Source organism: Schistocerca cancellata, chromosome 4 (genome assembly GCF_023864275.1).
Source record: "Schistocerca cancellata isolate TAMUIC-IGC-003103 chromosome 4, iqSchCanc2.1, whole genome shotgun sequence".
NCBI lineage: Eukaryota > Metazoa > Arthropoda > Insecta > Orthoptera > Acrididae > Schistocerca > Schistocerca cancellata.
The window spans coordinates 329,515,534-329,534,244 of NC_064629.1; the positions used below are offsets into that span (position 1 = coordinate 329,515,534).

Here is an 18,711-nt window from a genome sequence, read left to right on the forward strand (position 1 = left end):
TTAATCTGTTCTATAGAGGTAGTTGGCAGATACGTTAGGTGCGATACGTAACTAATACCACGATGAGACCAAGTTTCAACCAAATTCTGTTCACCTGTTATTAAAAGGATATGAGTATTACACGCCTTTACGGAGACAGTTAGCGTTGAACCTAAACGAATTCCAGCAAATTTATTCAGATAAACGATGCACTAATATTGCAATTTGTATCTATGACCACACTGCCTACGAAATTTAGCAACAAGCGATCCCAAAGACGAAAGGAATACGTAATACTTACTCTAATATTGATCAAATAGTCTTCAAAGTTGCGAAGGACATTAGTAATTACAGCCCAACTGAGAGCGCACTGTCGATTTGCGACATTTAACTTTTACTGATATTTAAGTTATTTACTGCGGCTGCCTGACTTTGCAATAAACGTGTGTACTGTCAACATCACCGAGCATCCACGCCGAGCTGTTTAAATAGAATATCTAATGTCAATTTTCATTAGCCTAGGTTTCTGTATCTTTAAGAATTGTGGGAATTGCTGATCTAGTTGAAATACCTCTTCAAGTTAATCTCAAAAAGTGTTCGTGAGTACTGAGGTCTGGGGAGCACACTGGCCGCTATTATGATACACCGTAATTAAAACCTTCATGTACACCGCTTACATACTTGAAGCAGCGTGAGAATCAGTTTTGGGACTTGTCAGCAGACAAATGAGTATGTGCGCTCTGCTGCTATCTGAAGGGCAAGAGCTCCATAAATTGTGCCATGACTAGAGTTTTACACGTGGGCCATATTGGTGTCGAAGTGTACGACAGCTGCGACTTTTGTTCTGTGTTTTCTTTTCCGGAGATTGACGTAATCTGAACGTAAAGGCAGCTAATATGAAACATTAAGTGGACTGCGGTAGTCGTCGTGCGGTTGTGGACCACTGCGGCGGGGACGGAACCTCTCCGTCGTTTCTAGGTCCCCGGTTAACATACAATATAACACAATACGAAACATTTCGTTATAGTTTCAATTAATACCTCTACTTGAATAATGTAGGCGTAGGTTCGAATTTAAACATTTCTGCCGCCATGTACCAATTCTGACATTTATGTATTAAGAGTTATTTCGATTGCACTATATAGGGCTGTCCTACTGCCGTCACGCTATTTTTATCCGTCTTGTGACCTGTGCGTTTCGGGAGATTGATCTATGAGATGAAGTGAGACTCTTATCATAATGACAGCTTAGATGTTATGCTTTCCTGAGAGAGAACTACTGCATCGTTTCGGAAAGTTTATGAGCTTTTCAAATTATTTCTGCTGTAGTTTGTGTCCTGTTCAACAGCAACCCACACGCTCTTCACCCCTAGTTCAGCTGTGTAGGTCTACACAAAAACAAATTAAGTAGACATGATGTACACGGGATATTGACGAAAAAACTGAACCCTTACGTAATAGCTACCTCGATATTACGAAATAAATTTCTTGTATCTAATTTCATCAGGTTTACTGGCACTGCTTTTTATTAGAGAAACCAAGTTCGGCCTGAATCTAGCCAACTTTTCCTTAGTTATCGAACATGCACAGAAACGTCATCGCGATTCTCATAAAGTAATTGCTGGAGAACTTACTATACGGTAAGTGATATATTCCCTCCGGGGTTATTTTCGCCAAGTAACACAGACTGAAGAACCAAAGCTCTAACACTGACCACATCAATTTTCAATAATTAACCATTTACGTTTTCCACAATTTCACACTGTGCGTAGTAATGAATTCAGTAAATTTCGTGAGTACAGCAGTACGTACAGCTCATTTGGCCTTTTAACATGAAGTTAAAAGTTCGCTGTTGGTTTACTTAAAATGCTTTCTACACTGAGCTCTGGTAAGTGTAAAAAATTTTTTATGTTATTGGTTCCATTAATCTAAATACCATTCAAACCACGACACTCACTTTTCAGCAGACTAATGTCAAAGTTTGAAACTGTCTGCTGTGAGCCCTTTCACTTTGTCTCTAATTTAAAATGAGTTGGACGAAGAAAAACGTCAAGTAATTTCATTGGTAATGTGATTGACGCTTTGCAATTGGTAATGTGATTGACGCTTTGCAACGTTTTATACCATACATGACACCGTAAATTTCCGAGAAAATCTTGACACTACGCCTGTATACACACTTACACACCATTTCCTAGTTCGTGTCAAACACATTTACTACATTAAACTACTTCGTTATAAACACTGTTGGTAGCAGGTTGTGGTATATAGCGGCCACGTCTTTTTTTCAAAGGACTTGCTCGGAACTTTGCCAAACGTGGTTTATTATTTTAATACATCCATCAGGTAATAAGCCATTGCACAATTAATTTATTAAAATGGCATACTGATCTGAAAGTTACGGCAACCACCTCACTGTAGATATATGTAAGAGTAACTGTCATTGAAATGCACCTACGGAACAAATTATCGTCTACTGCATAGCGTATACAGATTCATAACGATGTGCGATTATGAACTGGAACTAGTTGCATGCACATAATAGCAATGCATCGTAGTTTGTGAAAGCTTTATGTACTGATAGAAGAACTATGACAAATTACATAACATTTATAAATATTTTTATTAGGAGGAAAATATTGCAATAGTTTGTGACATACGAATAGAACGAAATAGGGAAAACCCTAATACTGCCTATTATTTAGTACTGGTTTCGTTTTCGACATGGGAGAAATATATCGGCATCGAGCGCGACGCCACAGACAGCAGGGGGAGACTAGCGAGGGCTCGCGCTGAGTCACATGGCTCATGAATCATGGTAGCCTCCCCACGCCGCTTCTCAATTTGCCGGCTGTATCACCACGGCACGGCACTGACCATTTCTTGCTCGACGTCAGGAAGAAGATGCATCTCGTACACTGGCACCTTGCCCGCCTATGTGGCTGACCCTAGACACCTCCACCGTCACAATACTCCACATTCTCCACCTTTAGACAAGACCGGCGGCGACAGCAACAGTCAATGCTTCCCTGTTTTCCACAATTTCACAGGTTGTTTTCCCCAGTTTATCACGCAATGCATCTGAAAGACCTCAAAATATGCATACTTCAATGTATTGTTGGAAACACGCAAGTAAGAGTTTCCAGGTCCGTAAGATTACTGAAGTGCGGACTCAACAACATGTAAGCAACTGCACACTTTTGGAGCCACGGAAAAATAAATAAGTTTTATCTTGGCTACACGCCCGTCTTCAATACTGCGAGCTTAAAGTTTCCATTTCTTAAAGCTATAACGTTCTCGGTGCCAATACCGATCATTTTACGTTAACACAGTAGTTGATACACTCATTTTTGTAATAACGTGGAACTTAGAACCTCTGTTTAAGGTGCTTGTCCTGAATGCTTAATTAGAAATGTGTGCAATTTTTAAAACGCTTTGGCAGCACGGGGAAAGAAACGTCAAGTTCTACTAGTGCTCAGTGAACATTGTTTCGGGCGTTCAGTAGCCATTCATCTCTCTCTTCTGCGTTCTATTAAAAACTCACGCAGTTTTCCTCTCTCGTCTCACGTTAACATACCGTGGACAACGAATATACCAGTAATATTATCAATAATGGTATACGAGATACCAGCCTTAAAAAATGCAAAAATTAAACGCCCAATAGCCAGTGCGTCAAATTATGTCCTTAGGTCCCTGTTGCTCCCCAGAGCACTCACAATGTAATTCCTCGACTGTATTTAGATCTGAAAATACGCATTCACTCGATAAGCTGTACAATTCGTGGTTTTCCGACTTTTTCTTCTAGACTAGACTGGTGCAGCTTACCATGATAGTTTATACTGTAAATCTACCTTCACTTCTGCGTAACTATTGCAATCTACAAGTATCTGCTTATTGTGGTCCACCCTTAGGCCCCCTCTGCAACTTTTACCTCCCACGCCTCCATCACCAAATTTGCGTTTGTTACCTTCGGATGTCTCGTATTAACGAAGCCGCCCTTTTAGGCATGTGGTGCCATAAATTTCTTTGTCCTCCAATTTGTTTCGCTATCTCCTCCGTTTTCTGATCTGACTATCTGATCTTCAGCATTTTTCTGTAACTTAATATTTCGAGAACTTCTACTCTTATTTTCTTAATTCTGCATCTTCCATGTTTCGCTTCCGTCCAATGAAATTTATATTCCGTGTGAAATTCTCTTCTTTCGAGAAAGCTTTTGTTGCTGTTGCCACCGTGCATTTTGTATCCTTTTTACTTCCGCCATCGTCAGTTATTTTGATTGGCAAACAGCAAAAACTCCATCAGTGTCATCTCTAATTCCCTTAGAATAAACCGATTTAATTCGACTTCACTGTTTTATTTTTGTGGATTTTCATCTACTCCATTCATTCCGTTCAGATCATTTACGTGTTGCTGCAAATGAAATATCAGAGCTTCCATAGTGCTTCTATAAACGATCCATTCGTGCTGCCATAGTAGTTGTGCTGCCATAGTAGTTTTGCTTCTGTTAGCAGTCATCTCTATTGCCAGTCGTAGTACTTGATAATTAATACTTCGAGATACGTATGCTTGATATCAATAGTCTAGACCAGATTATTTGCGACTTTCATCTCAAACCAAATCAAAAAATTGTGGTCGCATACAAAAGAATCTGTCGCAGTAACTCCAAATCTGAAACTCACGCCGTAGAAGAAATGCTAAGTGGCGAACACAGTGAGCAATCAAAGCGTTACTACGGGAAGGAGTGAAGTCTTTCCTGACTGGCTCCATGATAAACCGTTTTCAATTATCACTTCTTATTCAGAAAGTGGTTTACGGGCCAGTACGAAGTATTTATGAATCCCGCCCTCTTGCACAGAACCAGTCTCAGGGATTAACTCTACTGCGCCAGGTACGTCATCGGTGCCGACCGCCGCAACAGCGCAGTATCCGAATACTTTCTTATCTCGTGCAGCTCTATACACAGGCACCACCATACAATTTTTGCATTTAACCCACCTCCACCTCCACCTCCTCGTGCTCCCCTTTCCTAATGGTTCGAAGGCTGTTAGGTAAAAAGAACTACGATATTTAAGTTCACCGAATTGTAGCAATAATTTTTATGTTCAAACGATCCTCTATAGAATACCACATATACTGATACCCCTTTGGTCACATGAGTGAAGGCGAAATATGTAGTTCAACACTTTCGGGACGGAACCCGAGTATGACTCGCGCAACGGATGTGTCAGACGGAGGGCGCCAGAGTCTAGTCCGTACCGAGCGTTAAGACAGTGGCTGCGACTGCGCTTCCTTCCATCTACCAGTAACCATACATGCAGCACGAAGAAGCGTGCGCGCGCGCACTGTGATACCAGTGTTCGAATTCAGACCTGAATGTTCTCGAATAAATCGCTTTTTCTGTTGGTGCTGAGTGTTGCGTCCGTACAACTTCCGTCTGTCAGAGCCAGAACAGGCCGAAAAGTATCGTCTTTGTGGGTCCTAACTGTGATGCAGTTCTTTGGGTGTCGGTATTTCAAAACATACAACCCTCAGTCAAATTACGTGTAAGAACGGCGTGTGCAAATGATTCTTTTCCGGGGTAAAAGCATGATTCAGAAAAACTTTAAATATGTGCCGATTTCATTATCTCTCAAACCACCTTTCATCAAATAGTTGAAGCAGATTTCATAGCTTCGAATGACATCACATGGCTTAATGCAGCCGTAATTTACAGATATCTGTAATTTACAGATATCTGTAATTTACAGATATCTGTAATTTACAGATATCTGTAATTTACAGATATCTGTAATTTACAGAAAAGACTAAACTTTTACGAATTTAATTTTCGGTTTAGCCGTTTGCGTGAAGTGAGCAAGCAATAATTTTTTCTTTTACCAAAGATCACTCATCAATATCTGGTTTTGATTTGGACAAAACGTTGTCTCCCAAAATAGTTTCGCGAGTGTTTAAATACTTACAATCGAAATAAACACTCTCCCGAACGATGCAGTAGGTATATCAGACACCAAAATTACTTTTAACTTTGGCTGAAATTCTTACGCCCTGTTCTCTGCGCAGAAATGTACAATTAAAATGTGCACAAAATATTCACATCACACGCACCGCAAAGAAGTGTTATTTTACAGGGAAATGCTAAAAACCTAACACCTAATATTCTGCCGTGATTCGCACTGGTAGCTTTATTCTGTTTACAACGAGTGACTTAGGCAGGTTGAACTGATTTGACGAATAACGGCAAGACATGTATTCCGCAATTAATGAATTGTTGGCGACCATGACAGTACTGCGTTCAACTAAACTGAACAATGAGAAAGTTAAGTCGCCTGCTAGTTTACGTAGTTGTGTTGCCTCTTACTTCCATTACAGTAGATACGTCTGTGACGAAAAATCAGGATGCCTAAGAAGCATATTTAAGTGACCCCTCTACATACGGTCTCCCCTAATGCCTGCCGACCGAGATACAGTAACTGTTTAGTGTCGGAAGTCACGTCACAACGGAAATTATTTAAGACTGGATACAATTTACCAGGCTAAAGAACGTTATCATGCAAGGATTTCTACTATGCATATTGCACTGTCTTACGACACGCAAGCAAATCTTGCTGTTTTCAAAACATCTTCATGCAGCAAGTCACAGCATGTATCCCAGAATGCATGTTCTCCCAGAATGCGTGTTCTGGGACGAATCGTCTTCGCAGGGAAGATCAGTGTATGCATTAAGTATCTCTAATACAGACACTAAAAAAAATGCATCATCCGGTACCCAGAACTCGGGAAGACAGACGTTGACTGTGGATATTGTACTACAGACACAGTCTCTTTAACTGTTCAGAGATGTCACTGAACCCGCCCAAAGATGTAAACAACCATGCATGAGCAGCGCCTATTAGACGGAAGGGGTCCAACAGCCTATCAGTTCCAGTCATTCCACCAGGAAGGAGGTACAAGCCTTATGTTGACTGTAGTTCAACCATGCCCAGACAGTCAATACCGCGGTTCGATCATATCCGCATTGTTACTTTGTGACTGTCGATGACATGCCTCGCTCAGGCCGCGCAAGGGCTACTACTGCAGTGGTTGACCGCTACCTACGGATTATGACCCCGAGGAGCCCTGACAGCAACGCCACCATGTTTAATATTGCTTTTCGTGCAGCCACAGGACGTCGTGTTCCGACTGAAAGTGTGCGCAATAGGTTGCACGATGCGCAACTTCACTCCCGACGTCCATGGCGAGGTCCATCTCTGTAACCACGACACCATGCAGCACGGTACAGATGGGCCCAACAACATGCCGAATAGACCGCTCAGAATTGGCATCACGTTCTCTTCACCTATGAGTGTCGTGTATGCCTTCAATCAGACAATCGTCGGAGACGTATGGAGGCAACCCGGTCAGGCTGAACGCCTTAGACACACTGTCCAGCGAGTGCAGCAATGTGGAGGTTCCCTACTGTTTTGGGGGTGGCATTATGTGGGGGCCGATGTACGCCGCTGGTGGTGGTCATGGAAGGCGCCGTAACGACTGTATGATACGTGAATGCCTTCCTCCGACCGACAGTGCAGCCATATCGACAGCATATTGACGAGGCATTCGTGTTCATGGACAACAAATCGCGCCCCCATCGTGCGCATTTTGTGAATGACTTCCTTCAGGATAACGACATCACTCGACTGGAGTGACCAGCATGTTCTCCAGACATGAATCCTATAGAACAAGTCAGGGGTAGATTGTAAAGGGGCCGGCCGAAGTGGCCGTGCGGTTAAAGGCGCTGCAGTCTGGAACCGCAAGACCACTACGGTCGCAGGTTCGAATCCTGCCTCGGGCATGGATGTTTGTGATGTCCTTAGGTTAGTTAGGTTTAACTAGTTCTAAGTTCTAGGGGACTAATGACCTTAGCAGTTGAGTCCCATAGTGCTCAGAGCCATTTGTAAAGGGCTGTTTATGGACTACGTGACCCACCAATCACTCTGAGGGACCTACGCCGAATCGCCGTTGAGGAGTGGGGCAATCTGGACCACAGTGCCTTAATGAATTTGTGTATAGTATGCCACGACGAATACAGGCATGCATCAATGCAAGAGGACGTGCTATTGGTTATTACAGGTACCAGTGTGTACAGCGATCTGGACCACCACCTCTGAAGGTCTCGCTGTATGGTGGTACAATATGCGATGTGTGGTTTTCATGAGCAATACAACGGGCGGAAATGATGTTTACGTTGATCTCTTCCAATTTTCTTTACAGGTTTCGAACCGAGGTGATGAGAAACTTTTTTGTGGTGTGTATATCTTGATTCAATCGCATTCAATTCTTTTAGCGTGCTTCAGCGATCTTCTCTCAGTACAGATCTCGTAACATGCTTCTATATTTAATGTTATGTGGTATAGGATCACAACCTTCACGCAATTACTAAACACGGTTGTTCCCGTTTAAAGACGCCTAGTTATTTTTTCAATAATAGCAGTAATCGGGAACAAACATGTTTAAAATTTTAATAGTTTCTTCCAGAACTCATTCTGTAGCTGGGGATGTCGAACTCACGTCAGATGTTAGTTTTAGTTCACTCTACCCAATTCATGGAAAAGAGCATTTAAAATTTAAATTCCCAGGCGCTTCCATTTATTTTCAAGGTGAACGTACTAGCATCGCTGAAAAGCTGTTGATGGGTTATGTCTTCCGGAATGATTGAACTCCTGTTAATATTTTGTGTTTAATATCTGACCTGAAAACTTTGAGCTGGCAGAGAGCGCCTATTTACTGCCGTGCAGATTGACTAAAATCGTTATCCCACCCTGCAGGAATGTAAATCTATACCCATGCGTGAAGGCGCCTGCTATGATAATTAGCGTCTACGTCGACCGCGCCGCGCAAAACCGAATGAAGAGGTTCCGTGTAGCGCGGCCAGTGTGGACGTCAAACCGCACTGCTCTGCGCAACAACGATCAAGTTCCTGGCAGTGTCGGTACATCAAAGGAAATTGTTAGGTCGTGCGCGGCTTTGGACGGCGTTCTAATTTTCCATTGGTACTGACGTGCACGGGCGCACACAGTGTAACACTGCTGCGCACACAGAATTACTCCACTTCGTTCCGTGCAGTTCTGTGCTGCTCTTCCCCGCGCGTTTGTGCGCACTGCCGCCCTGCGCGACGGAGCAAGGCGCGTCCGGTGTGGATACGGCTTTACAATAATGCTGCCGATAAAAGCCGAAGAGTTTACTCACACGTTTGACTTCTTGCGGTGAGGACGTCTGCAGCTGAGAGCTTCGTAACTCGCGCGCCGCGGTGGCAAAGTGGTTTCGAGAACATAGAATATGACAACTCTGTTCAAAGAACACGTGTTTTAATAGGAAACGTGAAGTGACCTCTTTCTGAGAAGATTATCACAACAGGTACAAATATGATTGGTCACTGGACAAAATATGCTGTGCTTGAAACTACTGTACGCCGCAGGTATCAGCGGAGGAAATAAAAAATAAAAACTCCGCGTTCACAGTACTGCCGAAAACTGGTATTGAGACCTCTGTGGTAAGTGATAATGGCAATGAGGGCATTTACGTGCAGTAGCATAGTATTCGGACATTTCGATCCGCCAGTGCCAAGGAATCAAAATTAGATGCCAACATCACACAAGAATTAACTTTCATCAGTGTACTTGTTCGGTTCTGATTTTTCACCCTGACCAGTTTTCATGTTCACTGCCACGGCATACCGTACAGCGGCCGCCCGTTTCCTTTTAACAATGGTCGCCACAATAACTACTTGCTCTGTGCGTTTACTGACGTGCGATTTGTGGTCCCTCTAACCACACGCGACTTTTCCCGTTCGCTCAAGCACGCGCGTTCTTTCGCGCTTTAAGGACTGTGGAGATGGTCGCTTAGGTCCCACATTTGATTAATTTCCCAACTGTTTTTACCGGTACTAGTTCTATTGCCAGCATAGATACGTAATACATAGTTCTCATAGCGACGAGCTACCTAGCTGTTCTGAGTACAATTTGAGAAAAGGTATTTACTGCGATTTTTACTGAATTACCGAAGCAAGCATAAAACTCTTCAATAGCGGAAAAAAGATGATACCTCCTGTTCACAACTGAGTCCTAACAAGACAGCCCTTGCCCCCTTGCAAATTACAATCACACGAATTAAAGTCGAGGAGACGGCGGCGGCGCACGTGGCCGCCCGTGCGAGCTATTTCGGCCGCCTCCGCGCCGTGATTCAGGCTGCGGCTGGCCCACCGCCCGCGCACCCCGACATTTTTTGTGCGCGCCTGTCTTCGCCGACACCCGCTCTGTACCGGGACACGACGTATCGCACAACTCAAAGCATGGTATCCACCACGTTAAAAAGTAAACAACCATTACCGCTCTCACTCCTCGAACACCACTGCCCAAAGACTGGTGACTTAGTACGTACCGTTCGTCGTCGTTCTTATCAAGAACGAGAAAGTTACTACCATCGTCCAGCGTCTACAGTTTTCCTTTATTTCAGTTCGTAAAACGGTTACTGTATACCGTCATTTAAAACCAGCCAATGGCCAGCAAAGAATAACGACACTGTGGAATGATTCGTGAACTAACAGTTCTGTTACTGCTTTGTGTGCACTTTTCGAACAAGTGAAAACTTTTGCACAATGTATGAGACATGCGAAATACCCTGAGACATTAGGAATAATACAAAGTCTCCAATTACATAGAAAGCAGGTGCAGAAACGTGTGAATACTGCCGAGCCATTAAGTAAGTCATGGTTACTGACAATTATTTACAGAATAATTAAACATCTGGTAGAAGCCGACCTCGAGGAAGATCAGTTTTGGTTCTGGAGAGATGTAAGAAGGCTGAAGGTACTACTGACTATGACATATCCTAGAAGATGGGTTGCAGAAATTCAAAACCGCATTTACAGATGCAGAGAAAACTTAATGTTGACTGGACTACAGCATTTGAAATTTTCAAGGTAGCAATGATAAAGTGCAAAGAAGGAAAGGATATTTCCGATCTGTACAGAAATCAGACTGCAATTTTGGAAGTCTGAGCACATGAAAGGTAAGCAATGGTTGAGACAGTGTTATTCAATCTGCACATTAAGCAAGCTGTGAAGTAAAGGAGAAATTTAGCAATGGAATTAAAATTATGGGATAATAAATTAAAATTTCGTGTTTTGCCGATGACATTTTAAATCCATAACAGAGCAACTGAGCTAAGGTCTTTGAAGCGTGACTGAATGTAATTGACAGTGTCTTGAAAGGAAGATGCAAGATCAACAAAACCAAAGAAGGGAAATCTAATGTAGTCTAATTATATCAATTCTGGGGGAATTAGATTAGGAAATGAGACGTTAAAAAGTAGATTTTAGAGTAGAGCGAGTAATAATTGAGGCACTGAACCGAACTTGAGAAAAAAACTTATTGCGCTACTTGATTAAATAAAGGGCTCGGTTGACACTAAACACCTTGAGACGTTAAGGAACTGTAATAGTAGGCAATGGTGGGAATTGTGGAGAGTGAAAACTGTAAACAGACTAATAAAGTAAGCAGGTTGAAACTGTCGTGTGTTGTTGTAGTTGTGCAAAGACGAAGGAACTTTAATAGGAAGGATTACCATGGGGAAGTGCATCCAGTCTTCGGAAGGGGGGCCACAACAACATATACTTACAGTCGTTGTAAACAATCGACTGCAATAAATAATCGTCAGTCCCCTGTAACCGATATTACTCCTCGCTAATACTTTCCTTTGAGTTTAACAAGAAGTGTTTTGGTGCAACAAATTACGGTAACCTGTATGAAACTGTAGCAGCACACAACTAGTGTAAAATTACTCATTACCATTTTCTTATTGTAACAATGGCACAGACTTCAAATGTGGGCACAAAAACTGAGGGTTACTCTACGAGAAATGGAAATATGCATGTTAGGAATTCATTAGTGAATCATCTGGAGCGGAAAACCTAATTCGACCGCAATGAAAATGCCAAGGATAGGCTGGGCATGTATCCGGACCAATGGGTGGTAGATGGGCCAAGGGAGTTAGAACCCAAGACAAAAGTCTAAGACTACGCCTTAACGGCAGGTGCGTTGACGACAAAAACACGCAGGAGCAAGACAGAAGCACAAAACTGAAGATTTTGAAGTCTACCGATCCACATAGTCAACATGCATTTGTAGTGTAAAAATTTACGCCATCGTTGAACCCAGGCATCAAAACCAGTTTGGAATGACAGAATTTTGTTTCGTGACCAACGATTTTAAAAACACAGATTTCGTTGTTGATTGTGAACTCTAACGCGTCGGTCTCCGTGACCCACTTCTTCAGAAAATCGACTGGCATCTGCAAAATGTTTTAAGCCGGCCGTCGGCGATTTATCTGCAATGTCCGTTTCTCAGTTTCCGAACGTCAACCAACGCCGCCGGCCACTGCGTACGTCCACTACAGCGTCCCCATACCATTTCATCTTTGTCTAAGATACTAATAAGTAGAGCCCGGATTTCCACGGAAATTCGTGTTGCACGAGGCAATTTGGGAAGTGAACCGTTATGTTTAAGACTTCACTGATGGAACTGCATGAATTTATACATGTATAATGCGTATCGTATTTTTCTGGCCTCTGTGCATATATTGTTCTACCTCTCATGATAAAACGTTTACTCGATTTTGTTCATAAGAATTACTTTTAAGTGCAGAACACGAGTACTTTCCAAAAAATTTCTACCTGTTGTGAACATAGTGAGCTCAAGCGCCATTGTTTGGCTCTGTCTACGTGTATCTGTGGAAGTGAATGTACCTCCAGCCGCCGAATTTAAACAAAAGGTATGTTATTGTCGTTAAGCTGTAATGCCCCCTATATGACGAAGGCCGTTACATGTTTAGCCCATGCGTTATATCGTGTAGCTGAAACATTACTCCTAAATTGTGACAGCGTACTCTCAGATATTTTCCACCAACAAGGTAAACATACGCACAAAATACGAAAATATAATTCGGACAGTATTAATTCATATGCTGACTATCTCCTATTGGAAGTATTCTTGGAAGCACCTGTCGATGTTGTTGCTTTTAGAAATACACTGCCGGATTTAGCTTTGCTACCACTGTTTCAACTACGTAGGTACCTGGATAAATAAATACTGTCGTCTTTTCTTATGATAATTTTTATGAAGTTAAGTAGGTAAGAAAGTTTGAATTACAGCAAACTTATTGAAGGTACCAGCTGTTTGTTCATTATATTGGAAAGCCTTAAGTTATTGCCCACTGTTGTTTTCCGGCTTTAGGCCATAGACACTTTCGAAGCAACTAATGTAGCTTGCATTAAAAAATGTTGCCAGCACTAAATAGACTTCAAAGTTTCTCCCATGGAGTTGCGAAGCAGCAAGTTAGAGTTTTCACAAAACCGCCTTCTTGCGTGAGCATTTGCGACCTACTGCACGCTGGCAGTGCAGTAGACACTACAGCATTCGATCAACGTGCCGATCTTTAAGAGCTCTTCTACAGTTCTGCGGCGTGCGGAGTTGTTTAATTGCAGCCGTACAGGCCGTCGCCAAATCCTATTTCTGTTGCAGGTCTTCCCCAACTCCTAGAGTCAACCAATAATGTAGCTATGCGCGTGGCCACTTCACGAGTACAAAATCACGATCTGCTTGAACGTGCGCTTAGGAACTACACTAATAGCACGTTTGAATCTTAATATACGTCCCGTTGGTATCGAGGTTATTACACGTAGCGCAATTTATGATTACGACAAAGAATGGAATACCTGTACCAGAATGGCCAGACGGGGTTTCAATGACAGTCTACTGACCACTGCGCCATTTCACACGGTGCGAATGGCAATGAGAATCAGACTGGGCAAGAGTAACACTGAGAATCTGCGTGTATTTTTTCCACTTGATACCGTTGATTTCAAGTTCCCATAGTTGATGCTAACTGATTGCTGAATTCCTCTCGCCATTAATCCCTTTACAACACCCTTTGCCAAAACGTGCACGAGACAAAATCTGTTACAACTTTGGGAATATCTGGACATGTAAGTGCTTTTTATTTTCATATGATCGCACTGATCTAAGACGCTGAAATTTATTCCTGAATGTACTACCTAAAGCGACATATAAAAATTTTGTCGGTCCGGGACTAACCCGGATTTCTCGGTTATCGCGAACTGTCGCCTTACCGCGCAGGCTATCCAAACACGTTCCCCAGAACGACCCACACCCCCTGATCTCACTTGAATGTATTTCTTCTCACAGATTACCAATTCATTTACCCGCACTCGCAAATAATTTTGTTCTCATGCAGGTTTTAGAATCAAGACAACGACAAGTTGTGATCTATCGTCACTTTCGTTGCATGTCGTTTTAAGTAAAACATTTGCAAGTATTACAGTTAAGTTGGATTTCAGGAATACAATTCAATATTTGAAACCAGTTGTCAAATATAAAAAAATACCTGAAATAATCGAAACTAAGCCAGTGCAATGGCTAGAATTTCTCAGATGTACTGTTTACCTCCACCACTGGCAATATTACATTCGCCAGAGCAGCATATTTAGGAGACAGAATTGGGTTCTGTAAACGACATAAATATGTTCTAGCAGCATTTGTTCAAATCCCCAACTAGTATCTTAATCCCAAACTCCAAATAGTCTTCATATTTTGCATGGTGGCTGCTTTTACGCTCAGGCCGTGTAACCAGTGCTTAACACAGACAACAAACCTTTGTCTTTTTCTAGCATCGGTATTTAAAAAGCAGCACTGCGTCTTTACTTCTTACTTGGAATACAACTCGTTTGACGCCATCAAAATTTTACTGCCACTCCTAACTAGTTGAAAATATCCTGTAACTGGTGATATGACGTCCTGAACCATGAGCTTCGTGGCACTATACGCAGCCTGTTTACGTTTCAGGCCCCACTCCCGGAAATAATTTGCGGACATCAAGTCTAACGCACTTGTAATTATATTATGCAGTGCGTTACAAAATGACGTGTCAACATATTTGTGAGACTATATATGATTAAACTCTGAAAATTTATCAGTAAGGAATCTATAGCCGCAAATGTGATATGAACTTTCTATAGCACTATGCAATGTCTACGCATTCGGTAGGCTAAATGAAACACCAGAATACTGTAGTGGTATCAAACGCTGTAAAGCTGCGCTCAGCAGTCTCAGGTACCCCTCCTACTAGCGTGGAGTACACAGGAGACTTAACTCCAGAGGAAGACAAGAGGGGGAGGGGGCGGGGGCGAGGTCAGCGGAGCGCACAGGTACGTGGGGCTGGGAATCATCTTCCGATTACTCTCTGCCTGAAGCTATCGGTGATATTTTCTGGCTCTACGATCGAAGTGCGCTGGAGCACCACTGTTCTGAAACCAGAAACTAGCCCACAATTGCAAGGGACCGTCCTCCAGAATTTCGGGCAAGGCTTTATCCAGAAAATACAAAAGCCATCATCATTCGAACGATCTGGGAAGATCGTGTGGCCCAATAAGGTTATCTCCGGAAGTCCCAGCCCAAATTTTAACAGACAATCTCACCTGGTAACTTGTCGTACACCAAGTGAGTACATTTTCAACAACGCAGTGTTACCTGTGGGAACAGTTTCACAGTTACAGCTATAGGCTCCTCGTAACAAAATGTTTCGAATTTCATCCTCTAAAATCTCCAAATTTTTAATATATCTGTAATATCCTGTCGAATTTACGTCTGATCCATGACAGCTATTCTGAATTATTCTGTTTCACAACATTTACCATTATCTTTATTCACGGCGTAACAAATACAGCATTTTAATCACGCACTGAATTCACTGAAATGTATATGCTGGTATACAGAAATACATTCCAAACCTACCTCAGGAAAGTAACAACTCCTGGTCAGAGGAACTTCAAACTTTACTTTCGTATTCAGTCTTACATACAAGAGACTAAGTTTTTATGTGAGATCTTCCTCTTAACACGCTTGATGAGCTATCGAAAATTTAATTTTTAAGGAAAAATTAATTTATCATCGATTAGCAGTTAAGGAATTGCATTCAGCTTTTTCTTGCTATTTTTCGGTAGCAACGTGCTGTCTTTGTCTCGATCTGGGACCAGATGGTAACTGGAGCATGCGTGCGGGACCATTGTGAGGCTTCCGGCCGGAAGCGAGGCCACTCGCTCCCACACGGCCAACCAGCTGCTCCAAGAGCAAGCCAGGCCACCGGATCGCCACTACTTTCCTCAGTCAGTAACGGAAAACGTTTACAAACGGTGGTAGGCAGTGTGCTTCAACTGTCTTACTAGAACTGCTTATACGTGATGTAGAACTACTACTGAACTTTATTTCCACCACTCTTGTGTTAACGACAGCCTCATTCCGGTGTTACGTATCGCGACCGTCCAAAAAGTTCCGAGAATCTTTAATGCTGGCGTATAAGCAATGTCAGCGCAGCAACTAATGCGGCAGCTTCAAATGTTCACTATAAACAACAGATTTGGATTCCACCACTCATTTGTGAGCAGGCAGTTGAATTTAGTTTAAACGTATTTTTCGTTCCAATAGATCCATAGTGAGAAACTCTGGTAGGACGTAGAACATGTCGGACAAACAACCACCACACGAAGATTTACAAAGAAAAACAAATAATCAAGTGCACCTTCCACACATCCCGAGTGAAATGTGCCCTCATAGCTGAAGATTACGTTATAAAAATCTTAAAATATTTTATTTCATTTAAAAGGTGACAAATTAATCACGGGACTTATCAGTGTTCAGTGAACTGAGGTGCATATGATAATTCTTGTGCTATTATAGCCATGCATCTTCAAACAGAAAAAGCATTTTCCAACAGTTATTTACCGTTATCACTTTATTGCACTGAATTTGTACAGAAGTCTATGCTAACACTCGCATTATTCGATTTTGCAAGGAACAAACAGACCATCAATTGGCCCTCCTAAAAAGTTCATTGATAAGGCAAGAACTGCCATCAATAAATTCTTCAGAAGGCCCTTTAAACGAGATTAGTAATTTTACTTTTCATGGCTGCTAGGAAGTTATTGAAAATAACCGTTCCTTAATAAACGACGCCTTTCTGGACCGAATTAAGTGATTTTAAATGTTTGTAAATATTATTTGTAGCATCATAAACCGAGCTGCTGGTTTGAGAAAGAGCTTTGTGTGATTAATGTTTCATTAAGATACATGGTAGGAAACAGTAGTTAGCACCCCTAGCTCCCCAACAGGCCTCTGCGGGATGTTCTCGACTTCACACCACAAATAATTCTTGCGTGCGTTTTTGGACCCAGATACCTTTATGTTGCCCATAGTTAACACTGAAACGTTATCCCATATGACTATGGAACGAAAATAAGCAGAGTATGCCAGCTTATTTTATTTTCGTGTCACCTATGACCACATTCGAACTGCAAATACATACTCGTTTATGCGCTTCAGCAGTCCTATAGTATACTCTTCCCAGTAAAATTTATTATCACGCTGTAATTCCGATAATTTAACACTGTCAACACTGTTTGTCATTATCTTTTACGCATTACTGGCAGGAGACGTCTTACAAGTTACAAACTGCATGTAGTTTGCTTTCTCAAGGTTTAGTGACAAAAAACTGTATTTAGTAATGTTCATGAAAATTTAATTAGTCGATCTTTCTATGACTATTTTTTATTTATTGCACTGTGCATATCATCTGCAGAGACAACAGACTTTGCATTAGTTCATGTTACAGATGAAAGGTTATTGGTATACGCAAGTGGGTCACCGAATGTCATCAGCTCCCAGTCGTATACTGCCTCATGGCTTAATACAAGTCTCTTTCCTGATCAAACCCATTTTTACTGCCGAACATAGAGGATCTGAACCATTTTGCAGCATTTCCTCGCAAAGTTTAACATTCTAATTTACATAAAATGATACTGTGATTTAAACAATGGAATCCTTTTGAGCAATAAGTACAGCAGTAGCACGTCATTTAATTTATAATGAATTAAGTACATTCTCGCTGTGCGTGTACATAGCCTTCTAAATTTCAAAACCCTTTAGAAATCAGAATTGCGACTGGCGATGTTACGTGTTGTCAGATGTTTAAGACGACGCTTGTCTATTACATTTCCTAGTTTTTTTTGTTTTTTTTCTTTTAATTCTGGCAATTTGGCGGACATTCGAGGGTATTTCTTTGTCACCTTAAATGCGTACGTTCAACGTATTTAAAACGTTCAGGAAATGTTCCACTGATAAATGAATGGTTGCACAGATAACTTAGTATGTTACTAAACTCAAAAAGCACACACTACCTTTGTTGATAATTTATCGTGACTATACAGCAGAATCTCTCTCGTTCGCCCTCGAGAGGTCCTCCGCTCCGGTTGATCCGACCGTATTTGAGCTGAACTTTCCCAGACTCGTTGCGGTGACTCGCTACCCGTCGTGCCATTATTGTTTACTGTATTGTTGTTCACAGTTAAGTGTTACCGTTTGTCCGTTGTGGCGCTCCGTATCTAGTACCGTTTCTGTCGTTGATCGTGTTTTTTGTTCATTACTGTTTGGTGGTTTTACGACATTGTGTGTTCGTTACAGTACCGTACAACTGCTTTTTTTTCAGCGTGTCGGGAGACACGTTATTCTTCCATGAAACGAAAAATTAGTGCTACGAAGACTGCGCAGAGGGCAATCACTCCAAAAAAGTGGAGGAGAAATCGGTAAGACAATGAATCATGTACAGTGACTAAAGTGAAAATGCTCTT

At 41.9% G+C, this 18,711-nt stretch overlaps 1 protein-coding gene across 3 annotated transcripts in view; it reads right to left on the reverse strand.

The window, feature by feature from the left end:
• The window catches only part of LOC126183360 (ELAV-like protein 1), a 226,918-nt gene that overhangs the window by 82,669 nt on the left and 125,538 nt on the right, over positions 1-18,711 (reverse strand). The window lies entirely within an intron of this gene.